This window comes from Rana temporaria, chromosome 9 (assembly GCF_905171775.1).
Source record: "Rana temporaria chromosome 9, aRanTem1.1, whole genome shotgun sequence".
NCBI classification, from domain to species: Eukaryota; Metazoa; Chordata; class Amphibia; order Anura; family Ranidae; genus Rana; species Rana temporaria.
In genome coordinates, this window is record NC_053497.1 from 25155686 (window position 1) to 25177610 (window position 21925).

Sequence of the window (21925 nt, forward strand, 5' to 3'; positions counted from 1 at the left end):
AGAGGTGTGGCTCTGTCAGCTGACCTTTAACTTCATAATCCACTATACGGTATACAGCTTGTTTTATTTTCATTTTATTTTCCCTTCTCTGCAGCTGTCCAGGAACAACGACACATCCAAGCCCTGGTTGCAAAAGAAAAATGTTTAAAATGTTTGTGTTTTGTCCATTTGGTATTGTCACAAATAAAGTTGGGTGAAAAAAAAATGGCTGATTTACATATAAATACACCCACTTGTGAGGCTGTTTGCCCTTTGGTCTACAGATGTGAGCACATGGGTTGCTGCCGCCATCTTTGTTTGGTAAGTGGTGTTTAATTAGGTTTGCAAAGCTACAGTTTAAACTTATTTTAACTGCCATTTGTTTAAATGTGACAAATACATGTTACAATCCTAATGGATAACCTCCTAAAATGTACTATTAACTGTTATGCAGGGGGGGGGGGGGGGGTCTGCCTTAATGGTTTGTATTCAAACTCTTGCATTATATAGATCAACCTGTTAACTCAAGGGGAACCCCTGCTAATGGTGAATGGGAAGCATGCATTCCCCTTGCAATTGCTGATAAATGAGGTATGCCTGCCCTTGCCATTGATTGGTGGCATATATAACCCCCCCCAACCCCCCACTTTGCTACTGGTGATCGATGGCAAGCATAACTCCTGGGAATATGGAGTGTTGATCTCGGAATGGTTTCGTTTTTCTTGGTTGGAGTATGAGGACACCATATTCAACAAACAGCCAAGCCAAAATGGTACTGACAGAGCAGAGTTCATGCATATAGTCAATGCATATAGTAATTGGTTGCTTTACTGGTGCCCTTATTTGTTTATGAAATGCAAATGTGTTGCGCAATCCAGGTCCAGGAACAGCCACGCGTATGACCCCTGGTTGCAAAAGGAAGTTATATTAAACTTTTTGAGAGTTTGTGATCTTTGTCAGTTTGGTACTATCACAAATAAAGTTGGGTGGAAAAAATGGCTGATTTACATATGAATACGCCCACTTGTGAGGCGGTTTGCCCTTTTGGTCTACAGTTGTGAGCACATGGCTTTCTGCTGCAATCTTTGTTTGGTAAGTATTTGATATCTTAATCTAAAAGCTACAGTACTTATTTTTTCTCCTTTTGCCTTTGAGCGATTGCAAGCATGTCTCACCTTTGCCAATGGCAAGCAGTGGCGCGGCAACGACTCCCCTTTGCCAGTGGCGCGGCAACGACTCCCCTTTGCCAGTGGCGCGGCAACGACTCCCCTTTGCCAGTGGCGCGGCAACGACTCCCCTTTGCCAGTGGCGCGGCAACGACTCCCCTTTGCCAGTGGCGCGGCAACGACTCCCCTTTGCCAGTGGCGCGGCAACGACTCCCCTTTGCCAGTGGCGCGGCAACGACTCCCCTCCCCCTTTTGCCATTGCAGCGGCACGATGCCCCCCCCTTTTGCCATTGGCGATCAATGTAATTTTTTGTTAGCGGGGTATAGTCGAATAGCTCAGTGACAATTGGGGCTTATCTAATAGACAGTAGAATGTGTTTTCAGCTTGCTCAGTTTTCCTAGAAAATGTTGACCATACCAAAAATTGGATGGAATTCTATTTTGAATGTTCAGCCGATTTTCTGATTAGTGATGATGAATCATTGGAGTTTGTTATAGACCACCCAATGTTAATGGGAAGGTTGCACAGATGGAAAGGGCTGAAAGGGCGGTGATAATGGGGGATTTTAACTACCCAAAAATTGACTGGAGTAATGGCACTGCTGGGACAGTTAAAGGGCCAAAATGTATAAACCTATTACAGGACAATTTTATGGTCCAGTTTGAGGCCCCAGCTAGGAATGATGCTCTGTGGCACCTGGTAATCTCAAACCATGCAGAGTGTATTACTAATGTTCAGATAAAGCAGGCATGTCCAAAATCCGGCCCACGGGCCAATAGTTTTGAATGGCCCGCCTAGTTATTTGGACATATATATTTTTTGTGGCCCCCAACTATCTCCCAGCGCCGGGGCCACAAAAGATGTATATGCCTTGGTAGGGACAGGGAGTAGGCAGGACGAGTGCTACACACCAGAGAATTTCCTCTTTATGGGCAGCCTTTGTAATAGGAAGTCCTGTCTCTTGCGCTGCAGTTGGACCATCAAACGAGGTGTTCTGTCCATCAAACGAGGTGGGACTTTCTATTAGGGGCCGCTGTGTAAACAGGATTTTCTCCTGTAGGTAATCGAAGCTCGTGAGTGCATTCTTGGTAATGGGGGCTACATTCCTGGCAATGGGGGGGTCTGCAGATGGGCACTGACCCTTATTTTGCTTCAGTTCTTTCTTTAAAATTTATTTTTTTCCTGAAACTTCGCTCTTAAAGTGAAGGTGCGTGTTATACGCCAATAAATATGGTATATCCAAATACGCCCAAGCTCATCTCTTTACTCACACAGCCAAGAGAATTCTTGTTGGGCAATGTATTGGTGCTTAAACTAACACACTTAGACCGAATTTTAATGGTTTAAAGAATGTCAGGCAACATGGTCGGCCCTCACAAACATGTAAACTTCATCAAATCTGGCCCTCTTTGAAAAAAGTTTGGCCAGCCCTAAGATAATGGAACACCTGGTTAGAAGTGACCATAACATGATTTCATGTGATAGCCGTAAGCAAAAATCACATACGGGAAAGATAAAAACACTTAATTTCAAGAGAGCAAATTTTCCAAGGATGAGGGCCGCTCTCCAGGACTTAGACTGGGAGAGAATATTGGCATCAATAGGCACAGAACAGAAATGGGAATTCTTCAAAAAGACTGAACTCTCTGCAAAGTATATTCCCATGGGCAATACGTTTAAAAGGCTAAAAAAAAACCTGTGTAGCTCACGGCCAAAGTTAAAGCTATACACTATAAGAAAAGAGCTTTTAAAAAATATAAAAATGAAGGAACACTAGTGTCATTTAAATTCTACAAAGAATATAACAGTATATGTAAAAAGGAAATCAAGGATGAAAAAAATTCAAAATTAACAGATTGCAAAAGCTAGTAGGACAAACCCCCAAAAAGTGGATGACTGGGGACAAAGAAGGCAAATGTATTAAATACTTTATTCAGCTCTGTGTATACAACGGGGCATGGGGGAGCTAATGGGGGTGGTAGTGACACAGCCCCAAATGATCCACAATGGCTCAAAAGTGATATGTTCCAGAAATATTTAGACAGAATAAAGGTGGATAAAGCACCTGGACCAGATGGCATCCACCCACGGAGCCTAAAAGAATTGAGCTCTGTAATTTCAAAGCCATTGTATCTAATTTTTAGGGACTCAATGACAGGAATAGAACCACTGGATTGGCGCAGGTCCAATGTGCCTATATTTAAAAAGGGAACAAAGTCTTTACCAATTAACTATAGACCTGTTTAATTTCTATAGTTGGGAAGATACTGGAGAGATTAATAAAAGACCACATAGATGAGTTCTTGCTGGGAAAAATATTTTAAGCAACAGACCGCATGGATTCCTGAAAGACAGAAGTTGTCAGACAAACCTGATTTATTTTTATGAAGAGGTAAGTATAACCTTGGACAGAGGGGTGGCGGTGGATGTGGAATACTTGTGTAGCACCTGGTTACTTTGAAGTACCGGTGCTATTTAAATTTAAAGGGAGATCAGAGTGTAGTTAAACTCTGATCCAAATTGTTATGCTTAAAACAGGGTCTCTGTCACAGCTTGGCTGTGCTGTGGGCTCATTCTGTTGTACTGGGGTGTTCTTCCCACCCCTGTGCAGTAGATGGCAGCAGTGGAGTCAAGGTTTGGGTGCTCTTCCCCAGCAGCCAATCAGGAGGGTGTAGCCTCGCTGTGCATGCTGGAGGGGTGTATTTATGGGGCAGACGCCATTGGTTCAGGGTCTTCTTCGTCAAGTGTGGCACCCACCTTTAGGGTAGCCGGATCATGGCGCCCCGGTGTTATGGCCTACCTGGCCGGGGCGTTCATGCCACGCGGTGTTCCTGGTTTCCGGGGCCATTTTGGCCTGGAACATCTGAGCAGCGACTGGGTTCCCACCTTGGAGGATCCCAAGCGGTATTGCTGTTCGGTGGGGAGTCCATCTGAGGAGCGCCAATGAGAGGCTAGCGATCCAAAAGGGTTTCGACAAACCACCGGGGATCAAGGTAGCCGGACACTGAAGGATTGATCACCTGTCAGTCGGTACCTGGGCAACGTTAAGAAGGAGATCCAGGCGTAATTCACCTGAGGATTACCTCCGTAACTGCAACCAGAGAGGGCCTGTGGCAGAGGCGTCTTCCTGAAGTCCATTAAGGAGGGTCTGTGGCAGAGACTTTATCCTACAAATGTTCGAGTGATACTCTGGCTGCCAGGTCAGTGAGAGGGGCCTGTCCGGGTACGCTAAACCCACTCAGGCAGGAGTGGTACGGAAAGGGTTGCATATGGGAACAGGACTGTTCCAAATACTTCGCCTGAATCTGCTGTTCTCTGTCTTCCTGAAAACTCTATCCCTTTCATCACCAGTTGATTGTTTTTACCCGACACTTGTTGCAGACATTCCTTTACCTATTGCTATATGCACCAGTCACCCCTAGGAATTCGGAAGAGCCACGAGGTAAATGTGCCACCCAAAACAACCAGCAGCTCCTCCGGGGGTAGTGCTACACTTGGATTTTTGCTAAAGCTATACAGTTCCCCCACACACGTCTAATGTGTAAGGTAAAGTCTACAGTCTTGGAAATATCTGTTTGTAAATGGATAGAAAACTGTCTGAAAAACAGAATTCAGAGAGTCGTGGTTAATGATTCTTACTCTTAATGGTCTAAGGTTATCAGTGGTGTATCCCAAGGTTCAGTGTTGGGACCCTTACTTTTAATCTTTATAAAGGATATTGGGTCTGGGGCCAAAAGTAACATTTGTCTTTGCAGATGACACTAAGCTATGCAGTGGAATAACGTCCTTACAGGATGTCTCCAATTTACAAGCCGACCTCAATGCTCTGTCTATTTGGGCGACTATGTGGCAGATGAGGTTTAATATTGATAAATGTAAAGTTATGCACTTGGGGGCTAAGAATATGCATGCATCATACATGCTAGGGGGAGTACAACTGGGGGGATCCATAGTGAAGGATCTGCAGGTTTTGGTAGATCATGAGCTTGATAATGGCATGCAATGCCAAGCTGCGGTTTCCAAAGCAAGCAAAGTCCTTGTATAAGAGGTATGGACTCCAGAGAGAGATCATTTTGCCCCCCTGTACAAATCATTAGTAAGACCTCATCTAGAATATGCAGTTCAGTTTTGGGAAGCAGTTCTCAAAAAGGATATCGGGGAACTGGGGAAGAGAAGGACAACCAAACTGATAAGAGGCATGGAGGAGCTCAGCTATGAGGAAAGATTAGAGGAACTGAATTTATTCACTCTTAAAAAGGAGATTAAGGAGGGATATGATCAACATGTATGAATATATAAGGGGTCCATATAGTGAACTTGGTGTTGAGTTATTCACTTTACGGTCAACACAAAAGACAAGGGGGCACTCTTTACATCTAGAGGAAAAGAGATTTTGTCTCCAAATATGGAAAGGTTTCTTCATAGAATGCATTAAGATAAAAAAAATCTGCCTTTTACAACCCCTTTAACTTTGGCTTTCATGGTGAGCATTTTTCCCACTTTCTTTTGAGAACTGAGGGGTTGGCTATAGGAAATGAATGGTCTGGGGTACAGGGTCTCTTTAAGATTTGGTTAAACTGTTAAACCATACAATGATCTTTTTTGTTCCCCTTAGGTCTGGTAAATGTATAATTCAAAGTTTTGTTATCTGTTCAAAAAACATGTAGATCATGGAGAAAATTCAGAGCTGCCTTGTGTCTTATAGACAGTAGTAGGTAAGGTTGATTAAAGTCCATAAAGGTCAGTGTTTGCCATTTTGCATATCCCTCTACGTTGCACTTACTAAGAAATCTGTTAATTTTGTTAATTTATCTACACTCCCTGCTGAAAACGACAACTGTGAAAGGGATTTCCACATCCTCTTGTGCATATTTCAGAGTAAATCATCCTAGTTCTCATCTTAGGACTACAGAATGATTGGCCTCTATGCTACTCAGGAGGATTGGGATGATTTGAGCAGTTTAGCAAAAAAAAACAAGCAGGGCTGACACCACTCAGTTCACAACAATACCGTGTGCTGTAAGCAAGCAACAGGATCTAAACGCTGAGGTTTTTTCTGGAAGATCTGGTGGGCACAGTGGTTGAGATTCTGGAAGATCTGGCAGACTCTGCATGGGCTGATCCTGGGAGGACTTCATATGATGTCCATCCAGGATAACTGCTCCCGCTTGGATGCTCCCACCCGTCTGGGGCCCGGTATACTGATCTGTCCAATGTGTCCAGACACAGCGGATGACACAGATCAATGTACCGAACGGCAGATGGTACCACTATGACCAATCACAGCAGAATACATTGCAATTGTACACAATGGATGGCTTCTATTCAGTCTATTGTGTGCTATTGTGTTGATATCTGTCCCTTTCTGTGCACCATATGATCGCTGTGACCAATCACAGCCCCAGCTGTACTATGTGATTAGTTGTGGCTACACACTGAATGAATGTCATTCATAAAAAGGTTGCTTATAGCAGTGGGATTATCACTGTTATAAGCAACTGTATTGTGTACCTCTGGTCACAGTATATAAAAAATCAAACAAATTGTAATTTTTTTTACATACTGTCACCAGTCACTGTCCCTGAACCTGCCACACTGTTGTACTTTCACCAGTGCAGTACAGCGTCATATAATAAAAAATAAAAATGTCTTCAATTCCCAAAAAAGTGACAATTACGTAAAAAAAATCCGCTAAGCCTCCAACTAAATACTTTAAACGGTCTACTTTTGAAAAGGGGGTCATTTTGGGGGTCTTTGTACTGTCCTGGCATTTTCGGGCCTCAAGAAATGAGATCGGTGCATCAGGAGTGATCAGTTTTCAGATATGAATATCAGTTTGTGGACTCTCTAACTTTCCTACAGACTAATATACACTGATTTTGGTGATCTTTACTAAACGTAGCAGTATACATTTTGGCCCAAATGTATAAAAAAATGATTTGCAAAATTTTATAACAAACCAAGAAAAACATTGATGGAAATTTTCAGTTTACTTGCCAAATTAATCCTGTACTTGTGTGGAAAATTATCAAAATTTAATTTGCGTACAGTGTTGCATGACTGAGCGCTAAGAGCTGAAAATTGGCCTGGGCAGGAAGGGGGTGAAAGTGTCTGGAATTGAAGTAAGAAAAAATGAGATTCCCGGCAAAACCGGTATTTTCTGCACATACAAACATGGAAAATGTGTATTGCACCTGTAGCGCCATTCTTCCATTGAGTAGGTGCTATGTTTTAAATTATAGTTGTGCAGTAGTTTGGCTCAGAAGAATTCTAAATTGTTGGTTCTGTTCCAGTTCAGCTGGGTTGCATAAGTTTCCCCCTGATGATGGGTGTCTCAGTCACCGCATGTCAAGGTTGGAAAGGCAACAGGCTGGATGTATTGGGTATCTCTCTCCCAGAAGTGGCTCAGGGGGCGTGGTCAACCCCCTGTGCATTCTGGGGAGGGGTAATTAAGGGACAGACGCCATTTGGCGGGGTTTGTCTTCCGATCCCGACCTGATGGCCCTCCTGGCCTCAGGGATGCGTGTGCTGTTTTGTAGCCTCTGGGCTGGCTGACCCGAGGCCTAGCAACTAAGTAGGCCCAGGAGTTTCTGGGGCCTATTGATCCAGGGATGGTCCTTCGCTACCTTATATATGGAAGGAAGCTGAACCAATTGATGGACGTACCCTGGCGGATTTGCCTCACTGTGCTGCCGGTTTGTTTGAAAGATTCTTGGCACAGTGAATAGTGTAACTTTTGTTGGAACTATACCAAGTGTGCAGTTGGTTACACGATCTGTGGCAGAAGATCGTGGGACGGCCTAACGACACATCAAGTCTGTGGCTGAGACTTTGACAAACTTCGCACCAGCTGCTAGGCCAGTGAGAGTAGGCCTATCTGGTGGTTGCTGAAATCCAGCGTGGAGCTGAGTCAATCCTCTGGATCCGCAAAGCAAAAGTACCTGAGTCTTTCCCTATCCCTCTACCCCTCTGTTGGAGAACTTTGTTTAACCACTTAAGACCCGGACCAATATGCAGGTAAAGGACCAGGCCCCTTTTTGCGATTCGGCACTGCGTTGCTTTAACTGACAATTGCGTGGCCGTGCGACGTGACTTCCAAACAAAATGGCGTCCTTTTTTTCCCCACAAATAGAGCTTTCTTTTGGTGGTATTTGATTACCTCTGCGTTTTTTTTTTTTGTTGCGCTATAAACAAAAAAAGCGACAATTTTGAAAAAATATTTTTACTTTTGCTATAATAAATATCCCCCAAAAATATATATAAAAAAATATTTTTTTCCTCAGTTTAGGCCGATACTTATTCTTCTACATATTTTTGGTAAAAAAAAAAATCGCAATAAGCGTTTATCATGGGGTTTGCGCAAAATTTATAGCGTTTACAAAATAGGGGATAGTTTTATTGCATTTTTATAAATTTTTTTTTGCTAATGGCGATCAATGTTTTTTTTCGTGACTGTGACATGGTGAACACATCGGACAATTTTGACACATTTTTGGGACCATTGTCATTTTCACAGCAAAAGATGCTATAAAAATGCATTGTTTACTGTGAAAATGACAATTGCAGTTTGGGAGTTAACCACTAGGGGGCGCTGAAGGGGTTAAGTGTGACCTCATATGTGTTTCTAACTGCAGGGGGCGGGGCTGGATGTGTGACATCATTGATTGCCTTTCCCTAGATCAGGGAATAGGGATGAGCCGAACACCCCCCCGTTCGGTTTGCACCAGAACCTGTGAACAGAGCAAAAGTTTGTGTGAACTTTAGAACCCTGTTAAAGTCTATGGGACTCGAACGTTTGAAATCTAAAGTGCTAATTTTAAAGGCTAATATGCAAGTTATTGTCCTAAAAAGTATTTGGGGACCCGAGTCCTGCCCCAGGGAACATGTATCAGAATCGTTTTTTCGGGAGCAGTGATTTTAATAGTGCCTGAAGGGTCTGGAATTGATATTTGGGGGGACCCCCACGCATTTATTTTTATTTTTTATGAATGACTTTTCTCTGTATTGCCGGGAGCCAATTCATTATAGCTGTGATTGGTTTTAAATTTCTTTTTTTCCTTCAGAAATTGCACTTTGTGCAGGGACAGTTCTAAGCACCGGAAACAAGCGCTACTTTTACAGGCATACTATACACTTCCCCCTAGGTACGAAATTTAAAGGAATATTTCACTTTTATTGTTTCACTTTAAGCATTAAAAATGCAGGTTTTAAATTTTTTTTTGCATTGATACATGTCCCCTGGGGCAGGACCCAGGTCCCCAAACACTTTTTGACAATAACTTGCATATTAGCCTTTAAAATTAGCACTTTAGATTTCAAACGTTCGAGTCCCATAGACTTTAACTGGGTTCAAAAGTACACACGAACTTGCCGTGAACACCCCAAATTGTTTGCTGTTCGGCGAACAGGCAATGTTCGAGTCGAACATGAGTTCGACTCGAACTCAAAGCTCATGCCCATCAGGGAACAGACGATCAATGACCGCGCCACTGCGAAGAACGGGGAAGGTGTGTTTACACACACCTCTCCCCGTTCTTCAGCTCCAGGGACCAATCGCAGGACTCCGGCAGCGATAGGCTGCGCGGGTCCCTCGGTCACGGAGCTTCGGACCGGGTCACGGGCGGGCAGACGCCCTCGACCCACAGCTGGGCATTAAACAATCACATACAAGTATGTGATTGTGCCCAGCCGTGCCATTCTGCCGACGTATATCGGCGTTAGGCGGTCCTTAAGTGGTTAATAAAGAGACTTTTAGGTAGATTCAGGTAGAGTTAGGCCGACTTATCAGTAGATAAGTCGACCTAATCAAAATCTACGCCGACTTATGTTTAAGCGTATGCTCAAACAGAGATACGCTTAAACATATCTATGATAGGACGGCTTGCGCCATCCTATCTTAGATTGCAATATTTTGGATGGCCGCTAGGTGACACTTCCATTGCGCTTCCATTGCGGCGTAGAATATGTAAATGAGTTGATACGCCGATTCACGAACGTAAGCCCGGCCACCGCAGTCCATTTACGCCGTTTCCGTAAGGCATTAGCAGGCCTAAAGTTATTCCATCTATTAGGTGGAATAACAATGTTAAAGTATGGCCGCCGTTCCCGCCACGAGATTCGAATGTTTTACGTCGTTTGCGTAAGTCGTCCGCGATTCGGGATTTACGTCGTTTACGTCCACATCAATAGGCCCGTGCGGCGTACGTAGCCGCAATGCACACTAGGAAATGTAGGCGCCCGGCGCATGCGCAGTTAAAAAAGGTCAAGCCTCATTACCATCAAACACGCCCCCCTCCAAGACATTTGAATTCGGCGCCCTTACGCCCGCCCGCTTTAGGCTACGCCGCCGTATATTAGCAGGCAAGTACATTGAGAATCATGTACTTGCCTAGCTAACTTTCGGCGGCGTAGCCTAAACAGGCTAAGCTACGCCGCCGCAAGTTTAGGCACTTCTCTCTGAATCTACCTACTTGTGTTTGGTGCAGACATTCTTATGGACAACTCTTCAAGGAGAACCCCTGAAACGAGCGTATGGAACAGTAAGGTAACGGCAGGCCCAAATCTAAACCAGCTCCTTCGGGGGTAGTGCTACACACTAATGTACTGCATTTGTTTTATCTTGTCCAAACATGTACTTCAATGCCAATAAGGGTTTCCTATGGATCTGAGCAAATGGGTCTTTCATCCTTTTGTTTTGCCTTTCAAATTGTTGAAGCACCCAAGTTGCCCATTTTAGTAAATGCGCCATGTAGTAAAAGATGTGAATTCAAACCTTACACATCTACTAATCATGCCTCTAGCATGAGTTCATGGGGTGAACCATCTAATGAAGAGCAGCAGACATTGAACATAAGAGGAAGAACATGCTCAACACATTCAAATTTCCTTGGCATCCAAATATTTTTGGGTAAATCATCTTTGTGCTACTGTAGATTCGTTTTATGTGAAGATATGAAAATCCACCTCCCCTGGTTGCTTTCCTGCCAGTTTCCAGGAAAACCTGAGAAGTCTATTAAACTCACCCAGATGTTGCCATCCATGGACATCTTCCACCCTTTATCTACTGGAGCTACTGAAAAATATTAAACACATTTGCTGTACCGATTCCTTGGTAGCTAATAGGTTAAGAAAATGCGATAAGACAATCCAGCATGTTTCAATTAATATGCATTGAAGGCAACGCTGACACTATAATTTTCCCCCCCAGTAAAAAAAATAAAAATAAGTCATAAACATTCAAATTATTTTCCCCCCATGAAAGTAAAGCGGGCCTAACAGAGCAGCCAGATGTTGGGATTATGTAATCTGTTTTCATTCTGTTTGACATGTGATATTGGTAGTTCTTATGTTGTCGTCCACCATATTCATTCACTAAGCGTGCTACTCATTTCCATTTCTCAAGAAGTATGCTTTGATGTGTGAAATGATCAAATTACACAACCGAGAAAGCTGTAAAGCCATAAATTGACCTTATGTACCCATTGCTGAGACAGATGTTCTTTGTTAACAAGGGGCCTGGACTTGACAAAATATCACATAAGACTTTAGCCCTCCAAACATGCTGTTTGCCTAGCATTTCTTTGGTGCACATCACTTACATGGAATGGAAGCTCTTCTCAAAGTAAAATGTGCAATCTAGTCATAGTATCTTGTTATGGTTGGCTTGTCCCTCCAAGGACAATGAGTACCTGCTTATGAAAACTTCTTTATTCAGCCTAATGGCGTGTACACACGATCGAAAATTCCAACAAGAAAACCGTGGATTTTTTTAGACGGAATTTTGGCTCAAACTTGTGTTGCATACACATGGTCACACAAATTTCCGACCGTCAAGAACGCAGTGATGTACAACACTACGAGCCGAGAAAAATGAAGTTCGATGATTCCGAGCATGCATGGTTTTTGCGCGTCGGCATTGCATACAGACGATCGGAATTTCCAACAAGAACTCTTCCCGTCGGAAAATTTGAGAACCAGCTCTCAAATTTTCCAACAGAAAAAGTCCGATGGGGCCTACACACTGTCGGAATTTCCAACCAAAAGCTCACCTCAAACTTTTCTTGTCGAAGTTCCGACCATGTGTACGCGGCATTAGAAGCTGGGGGGCTGGTCAAGCTTGCAAACAAACTCCCACTCTAGGTAATTCCTTTCGACAACATACAGCCTTCTTTGAGCATGCAACTTTTACTATGTTGGATCAGAGTTTACCCAGGCTTCAAAATTACATGCTTGCTCAGACGCATAGGACTAAAGCTATACCCATATGCAATAAGTAGGGCTCTTTATTTGTCAGAATACATGCCTGAACTCTACCTCCCCCAAATTACTCCACTAATAGTTCCCTCCTATCAGAACACAACAGTCCCTACAATGCCCTTCAGTACTGAGCGCTTCCTCCAATACCCCCTTTGGTACAAAGCAATCATCCCAGCCCTCACCAGCACATAGCTTTCCCCCAATACCCCCCCATTAAGAGCACTCCAATCCCCCTAGTATAGACCTCACATCCAATACACTGCCAGTATAGAGCTCTTCCTTCACATCTCCAGTACAGACCTCTCCTATACAATACTTCCCCAGTACTGTACTGAGCTCTCGCACATACCTCTTACAGTACACAGCTCCACTCCTCACCCCTCTAGTACAGAGCTCCCCTCTCCAAGTTCACCAAGTGCAGATCTCTACCCCCAACCTCCCATTCTCAAGAACAGAACGCTCCCCCAATACCCCCCTCAGTACAAACCCCCCCCTTAATACCGCCCAGTATGGCAGAGATACAACAGGTACTTACCAGTCCTCACTCCTGGCTGGTGGCACAGGCTGCTGAAGGTACAAATGTCAACTGCCCCAACATCCAATTGGCCTTAAAAGCAAGAGCACATGGAAGGGTGACACATGTCAAAGAAATTCCCAGTACAACTCGCCAGCCTGCAACAAAAACGATTTGTTTCCGGTCTAAATGTTCATGGTTCAGTTTGCAAATATATGTGTAAGCTGCAGGGGCCACGATAAGGCACCCCAGCATTATCTGCAGTCCTAACTCTATACATTTTAAGAGCCTCCATAGAAGGAGCTGCTACCACTGGTGCAGCTGATCTCCTCTGTATTTCCTGTGGCAGGGAGTGTTATGCACTTGAGCGACACATTGTTATTGTAAACACAGAAGCTGGTGGAGGAAGCGCTTACCACATTCTGTGTTTACAATTAACAAGCCAATGCCCACAGAGCTGGTGTCGGAGGTAGAACGGAGTACTGCTTCAATCCAGCAATGGAAAAAACCCTGGCAATAAGAAACCTTGCTAAAAGATGACCCAGAGACTGATTGTTGGAAAGGGTAAGGCCACAGCTGATTTGAAAATGTCAAACATAACCTGCCAGTCCGTTATACTGTGACCACACATGACAATGACCTAGAATTGTCTGGCACTGATGGTAAGGACAGACTTCTTGGCATAGCCCATTCAAGCAACGTTCATAACAGGCAAGGTCAAACCACCACTAAATCTTTGACAAACATCTTCATATGGGTGGTTTGAGCAGGCAACTCTTCTGAAGGCTGATGTTTATCAGGTCAGTAGTAGCACATGCCTCATCGTATCATTTCTCTGGAGTTTAAGCCTGACCCCTTTGGTGTGTTTTAACTTCCACTTTTTGGGTCATGCGTTCATCAGTCAAGGCTCCCTTTGACTAGAGGGAGATTTAGGGGCATTTACTCTGCTGGAGAAAGGTTAAATGTTATAGAGAAAGTTAGGTCAGTTGTATTGGGAGACATTAATGTTTAAAGTGGGGGTTCACCCTAAAAACGATCTTCTAACATTACATCCAGCTCACTCTCTACATTTATACATGCAAATCAGCCTCTGATCAATATACTCACTCTCTACATTGACAGTATGCCATTAGTTTTTGTTAATTTTGCTGTACATACCTCGTACAGCTAATCTCTACACCCGGCTTCTGGGTAGGGCCTCCCGCGGGAGTGGGCGTTCCTATCCAGCAGGTGATTGACGTGATGACAAAAACGACCTCCACCCGTCGCATAAGGAGTGTCACGAGTTGCCGAAAGAAGCCGAATGGCGAGTCGGCGCTATACGGCGCCTGCGCACCGACGTTCGGCTTCTTTCAGCAACCCGTGACGCTCCTTATGCGACGGGTGGAGGTAGTTTTTGTCATCACGTCAATCACCTGCTGGATAGGAACGCCCACTCCCGCGGGAGGCCCTACCCGGAAGCCGGGGAAGAAAATGGCTGTATGAGGTAGGTTTTTTTAGCTGTACATAACGGCATACTGTCAATGTAGAGAGAGCTGGATGTAATGTTAGAAAATCGTTTTTAGGGTGAACCCCCGCTTTAATTTTTTTTTTTTTTACCCAACCATTTTTTTTTTATGGGATCTTTAAAATAGTTTTTTTTCACCCAAGATTAACCCACTGTCCTAATCAAATCTTGTGAGCTTCAGTTGCGTGAATGTTGACCTGAAAACATTGATGAAATAGACCCCTTAATTTTTATTTTTTCTTGTTTAGAAAGCTCCATAATGAGAACTACTGCTTCCTGTGCCAAAAACGAACCTCGTTTTATGGTCTGCATGTCGCAACACTGCAAGGACACCTATGGGACTCATGAAGGATAGCTAAATGGCCCTATTGAACTAAACCTCCGAAACAGATATTTTACAGATTTTATTTCTCCCATTTCTTTCTCCTAACTTGGTTCTAAATGTACTGCCTGTGTAACTGGTCCTGCAGACACTTATGATTAGTCATCATTTTAAAGATTTGGCATACATTTTTTGTAATTTAACTAATCTTTTCTGTAATGGGTAATGTGTCTTGTATAGACTAGACACAAGAACATTGGGCACATGAATTTAAACCAAGTCCCATGTGCCATTTTAATTTTGGGTTAGGGGCCATTTGTCGTGTGTTCGCCTGTTTGCCGAATAGCGAACAATTTGGGGTATTCGTGGCAAATTCGAAAGCCGTGGAACACCCTTTAAAAGTGGGAGAAATCAAGTGTTAATTTTTAAGGTTAATATGCAAGTTATTGTCATAAAGTGGGGACCTGGGTCCTGCCCCAGGGGACATGTATCAGTGCAAAAAAGTTTTAAAAACTGAAGTTTTTTCGGGAGCAATGATTTTAATAATTAAAGTGAAACAATAAGTGAAATATTCCTTTAAATTTTGTACCTGGGGGGTGTCTATAGTATGCCTGTAAAATGGCGTATTTTCCCGTGTTTAGAACAGCCCCTTCACAAAATGACATTTCTAAAAGAAAATGGTCAATTAAAACTACTTGGCACTATAATGAATTGTCAGGGCTCGGCAATACAGATAAGTCATTGAAAAAAAACGGCATGGGATTCCCCCCAGTCCATTACCAGGCCCTTTGGGTCTGGTATGAATATTAACCACTTAAGGACCGCCTCCTGCACATATACGTTGGCAGAATGGCACGGCTGGGCACAAGCACGTACAGGTACGTCCTCTTTAAGTGCCCAGCTGTGTGTCGCGCGCGCCCGCGACCCGGTCCGAAGCTCCGTGACCGCGGGACCCGATCGCCGCAGGAGTCCCGCGATCGGTCCCCGGAGCTGAAGAACGGGGAGAGCTGTGTGGAATCTCCAAACTACAGAGCCCCATGACACAGTACCAAAACCTGGAGAAAGCTGCACCAGCAGTCTTCTCCAGTCCACATCTACGCTCAGTAGAGTTGCACCCAGCAAGTGTGCATACCCTGTGTCCATTTTAACACTATTTTTATTGGGACAGAGCCTCGCTCTGCCAATAAATATAAATATAAATAAATATATATATATTATATAAATATAATATATATATATATATATATATATATATATATATATATATATATATATATATATATATATATATATATATATATATATAATTATTCTGTATTTTAAATGTATCTGATCACTACATTTTATATGTTGTGATTTTATATAGAAATACTATAAAATATTTCACTTGATTGCTATTCCTCTCACCTATGAATAGGCAATTTTCTGAAATTTGGTTCTCCCTGAAGATTGAAAAATGTGTTGGTAGTACTCCTGGTGTTTTTATGGCTTTGATCAAATTTATACACACAACCTCAATGCTCTAATTGAGAAATTAAGTGGCAGATGAGGTTTAATGTTGATAAATGTAAAGTTATGCATTTGGGGGCTAAGAATATGCATGCATCATACATACTAGGGGGAGTACAACTGGGGAGATCCATAGTTGAGAAGGATCTGGGAGATAACACACTCAATAGCATGCAATGCCAAGCTGCAATTTCAAAATCCTTTCTTGTATAAGAGAGGTATGGACTCCAGAGATATCATTTTGCCCCCCTGTACAAATCATTAGTAAGACCTCATCTGGAATATGCAGTTCAGTTTTGGGCACCGGTTCTCAAAAAAGGATATAAGGGAACTGGAGGAAGGGCAACCAAACTGCTCATCAGGCATGGAGGAGCTCAGCTATGAGGAAAGATTAGAGGAACTGAATTTATTCTCTTGAGAAGAGGAGATTAAGGGGGGATATGATCAACATGTACAAATACATAAGTGGTCCATATAGTGAACTTGGTGTTGAGTTATTCACTTTACAGTCATCAGAGGACAAGGGGGAACTCTTTACATCTAGAGGAAAAAATATTTAATCTCCAAATACGGAAAGGTTTCTTCACAGTAAGTGCTGTGAAAATGTGAAACCGACTCCCTCCAGAGGTGCTTCTGGCCAGCTCAGTAGATTGCTTTAAAAAAGGTCTTTCCTAAATGTACATAATATAATTGAGTACATTTATAGGTAAAGTTGATCCGGGGAATATCTGATTGCCTCTCGGGGGATCAGGAAGGGATTTTCTACCCTGCGGTAGAAAGTTGGATCATTCTCTGCTGGGGTTTTTGGCCTTCCTCTGGATCAACTCTGGGTTTGTGTATATGGGATTGTTTTTTTTTAGTTTAACTAGATGGACTTGTGTTTTTTTTTTTTTTTTCAACCTGACTAAAGCCTCGTACACACGATCGGATTATCCGATGGAATTGTGTGTTGGCACGCTGTTGTCGGAAAATCCAACCATTTGTATACTCCATTGGACAATTGTCGGATTTTCCGCCAACAAATGTGGGATAGCATGCTTTAAAATTGTGCTCCAACAAATGTGTGTTGGATTTATCCGATCGTGTACACAAATCCGTCGGACAAAACTCCAAAGTACAAACACGCATGCTCAGAAACAATGCTAACCATAACACATTAGCAGAAGTTGCCCAAAGGCTGGCGCTAAAGAGCTGAAAAAAAAACATCGTTTTGTGTTTATTGGCCGTCAATTTTTTGCTGTTTGTATGCAATACAGGTTCCTGGCCAATGCCCTTCGGACAAAATTCCTACGCTTTGTCCGATGAAAATCCGATCATGTGTATGAGGCTTGACTATAATAATAATGCTCAAGCACGGCACCAGATTGTGTTGCTGTATCATAAATAAGGATTGAAAGGAGTCTTCCTGAGCACCAGGGAATCCCTGTAGCCCAGAAACATAATAGAAAACTTGTGACTTTTGTATACTGTTGTATTATATTAATAAAAGCATTTTATTTTTTTCCACAGAAACCGTTAGGCTAGAAATGAGAAACCAGAAGGGGTACAGATGTTAAACAAGATGCTTACTAAGGTAATATATTACAAAGCTGTAAACCTAGAAAGACAAGTAGCCCTACAAAATCCCAGGATGGTTCTATATCCCTGGGAAATAAAATGCAGCTGTGGGTATACAGATAAGATCAAAAGAAAACATGAGCTTTATTTGTACTTCAAACTGAATGTTCAGCCATAAATGCACTACACAAGACTGTACTAGCCCACAGTACTGCATGGTGGGTTGTCAAGTGCCCTGCAGGACAGTCCCAGGACACTGTTCTACAAGGTTCATGTCAAGGAGGCTGTCCTGCAGGATCCAGGGCACCATGCATGGGTTCTGGAATGTTCTGCATAGCAAAACATAGGGGTATGCTTTGCTGTACCCCTATGCTGTACTGTGCCCCTTCAAGCCTTGGAATGTGAAACCAAACCCACTTTATGGGCCACACTCACAGCTGTATACAGTTAGACAGGAAACCAAACATACTGAAAAACAGATTTTGCCCTGGTTCACACTGGAGTGTCAATGGCGCTGACCTAATCTGAGTGACGCCGCAACGATTTCAAAAAGTAGTTTCTGTATTACTTTTTGTGATTTCAGCTGCAATTTACATTGACATCTGTGCAGAAACCTGTAGAGATGTCTCTGCAATTGCGGGCGAAATCGGGACGGGCGGGAGTGAAATCGCGCAAAGGTCAGCTGAACTTGCACAGCTTCATTCCCGCAGCTCAGTGTGAACCTAGGCCAGTGATGGTGACCCTTGGAACACCAGATATTTTGGAACTACATTTCCCATGATGAACAAAAAAGTGGCAAATTGGATTTTTTTTTTTGAGTGCAAGAAAATACCGTATTTATCGGCCTATTGCACGCCCCGGCGTATAGCGCGCACCCCCGAACTTGAAGAAAAATTCCTGGAAAAAAAAAATACTTAGGATGCCCCTCGTCCATCGCGTCCTGCCCCTCGTCCATCGCGTCCTGCCCCTCGTCCATCGCGTCCTGCCCCTCGTCCATCGCGTCCTGCCCCTCGTCCATCGCCGTTGAACCACTGCGCCGGCATATACCGAGCGCAGTACACTCGGGTATAGTCGGGCAGGCTCGGCTCCTCTCGCGTAAAGGACGCACAGACGTGACCGCGAGAGGAGCCGAGCCTGCCCGACTATACCCGAGTGTACTGCGCTCGGTATATGCCGGTGCAGTGGTTCAAACTCAGCGCGGGTATCGGCGTATATCACGCACCCACGATTTTGCCCTGATTTTCAGGGCAAAAAAGTGCGCGGTATATGGCGATAAATACAGTAATATATCAGATTAAGTAGGTACACCTACTCCCCATATTGCTTTTATCCATTTTATTTGATTTTGTGATCACTTTTATGTAATTTTTTGTTTGAAGCCCTGTTTTCTTTTTCCTTGCATGTCCTGCTGGATTAAGTTTTTTTGGAGTTCCATCCTCGTTCCTCACTTTGTGGGTGTTGGTTCTTTTTACATGTAACACCTGCCGGAAGGCAAAGAACTATCACGGTTCTCCCGGTCCATTCCTGTTATTTGGATTGCCATCTACCCAGTGAGAGGTTACCAGCGAATGATTGTCGGGTTCCAGTGAGGTCAAGCTTGTGGCCCTTCAGAATCGCCAGACCAGTCAAGCTGTTTTTGTTTTGGAGCCTTCATGCCTGTATGATCTACTGTCGCTGGCGGTTAGATCCTTTAGATCCGGTAAGAGTATTCCATTCATTTCATCTACTTCTTAGAGCGGGAAGGAATGTTGGTTCCATGATGATGTACGCAGCATCTATCTTCATTTTATATTGATGGACACTGTTTCACACCACCTAATATATTCACTTTTATGGACTTTAGTTCAATTTGTTTCAGTTACTCAGTTGAATTTGAGTTTTTTTCATTACCATTAGCGCTACATTTATACTTACCACAGTATTACAAGACCGTAAGGTGGAAAAGCATTCCCGACATGTTTCACCCATATATCGGACTTCTTCAAACAAAAAACGAATGTATCAAAATTAGTGAATTTTGATATTTGTTTTTTTTTCTTTCATTTTAGAAGACATGTACTACGAACTAAACAGTTTCTCCTTTGAAGAAGCCTGATTTATGGGCGAAACATGTCGGGAATGCTTTTCCAAATTACTGTCCTGTAATACTGTTACTTGTACTTTACTTTATTTGATATACTATATTCTTGCACCCTAAAAAATCCCATTTGCCACTTTTTTGTTTAACCTGGGGATTTTGGTGCTAAAAATCAGCTTGGATACACAGTCTAAAACCAATCCATTTCCCATGATGCTCATGCACTCTGCAGTGTAGTTGAGCATCATGGGAAATGTAGTTTCAAAACATCTGAGGTGCCAAGGTTCACCATCACTGACCTAGGCTTTGGGCTTGCATACGTTTTCAGGGGGAATTTAGTGCAGTTGTAGAGAGGGCATATTTGCACTTAACTTTTGTATACAATTTTTTACACATTTTATGCTATTTTCTTTCTTGCATTACTTGTACAATCCCTGTCAAAAAAATATGGAACTCTTGGAAAATGTTCATACATTTGCTTAATTTGTCTCTGAAGCAGCTGGGCTCACTGGCGAAACCGGTCAGACGTGGCTTCCCTGCTGCATATCTCCACCCACTGATCGAGCGATATATTGGACTACATATTATTTTGATAAGTATTGAACTTTGGCAAAACCTTTTTTGTTGCACATTTGCTACATGTGACCAATAAACCACCAGAGTTTAAACATTAATGCATTGGCTATATTGGAATACATGGATGCTTGGAAACTGACTCTATGGAATATCATGGATTTTCGGTGCTAAATCATAGATACATCTTGAGTGGATGTGTTATATACCTTGAAAGTTTGATTATTGCACCTGGATTACCAACATATGAGTTCCTGTTATTAACACTATTCCTGATACTCCTGTTGGTACCCCTAGAATCCTATATATGAATATGCCCACCCCCAATCCGATAGATATCCTTCCCCACAGAGAGATCCTTCAGTCAGAGGTATTACAAGGGATAAGAGGTAGTAGACATCAGCCCCATATTTATGATGGAGGCCATCAACCATATCCCCAATATCATGATTCCTCTAATTGGAGGGATAATCGACAATATGGGACTAATGGGGATGAATTCCATTACCCTCAAGATAGACCAATTTCCACACAGAATAGGTATGCCCCTTTATCAGATCAGGCTTCTTATGATCAAAGTGATTTTTTAGGGCCGTGCAGAAACCAAGTGCCAGCACCCCCGATATACAAGCCGAATCCAGGGGGATAGTGGACAACCTCCAACAATTACAACATACCCCACCCAGTATGGCTCCACTCAGAAAGCGAAAAGAGGAAGGAGAGGGGGTAGGTGATTACAAAAGGCCCAAACCTCAGTATGAGCAGGTATATATAACCTCAGTGGTATGTTATTAAATGAGGATGAATTAAAGGTATTAGATAGGGGTCTAAAGTTTGCACCTACAACAATTTTGAACAAGTTTCAACGTACGCAAGCTTACACAAATATGAGAACCCTCAATATGAAAAAATATTTCCTTTCGCATCCTTGTAATGTGACATCTGGGTCTAACGATCATTCCACTTTACGTAATGGATCTATTTTTAATCCTCTTAATGTGGATAACAAATTTATGGAAGTGTTTAAGCACATTTTTTTTTTTAAAGACTGCTCTGTAATTGTCAAAACATGTAAATTAACATTTCTAACATGTTATATTTATTGCGCTTTTATTTTCTTTAAAAATCGTTTTTTCTTTATCGTTACATCACGGGACACAGAGCGGCATTCATTACTATATGGGTTATATGGAGTACCTTCAGGTGATGGACACTGGCAATCTCAAACAGGAAATGCCCCTCCCTTTATAACCCCCTCCCATAGGAGGAGTACCTCAGTTTTTACGCCAGTGTCTTAGGTGTTGGTCATGGCTTAGCTTGCCTCCGCATCCTTGGGATTAGGTGAGCTAACCGGTTCTGTCCAAAGGCCTTAGTGCTAAAGTGGTCAGTAACCGGACCCCAAACCCTTGGGGTATAGCCCATAATGCTTTTCTTTTTAGAGAGCTGGACCCTGGTCCCAGAACT

The 21925-nt window shown here is 42.9% G+C and overlaps 1 long non-coding RNA gene across 1 annotated transcript; it reads left to right on the top strand.

Annotated features, from left to right (window-relative positions):
• The first annotated feature begins 256 nt into the window (after positions 1-256).
• Positions 257-20562, top strand: LOC120913207. Its single transcript, XR_005743484.1, has 3 exons — positions 257-300; positions 17764-17827; positions 20385-20562. It is a non-coding gene; the product is annotated as an uncharacterized LOC120913207 (long non-coding RNA).
• The last annotated feature ends 1363 nt before the right edge of the window (positions 20563-21925 follow it).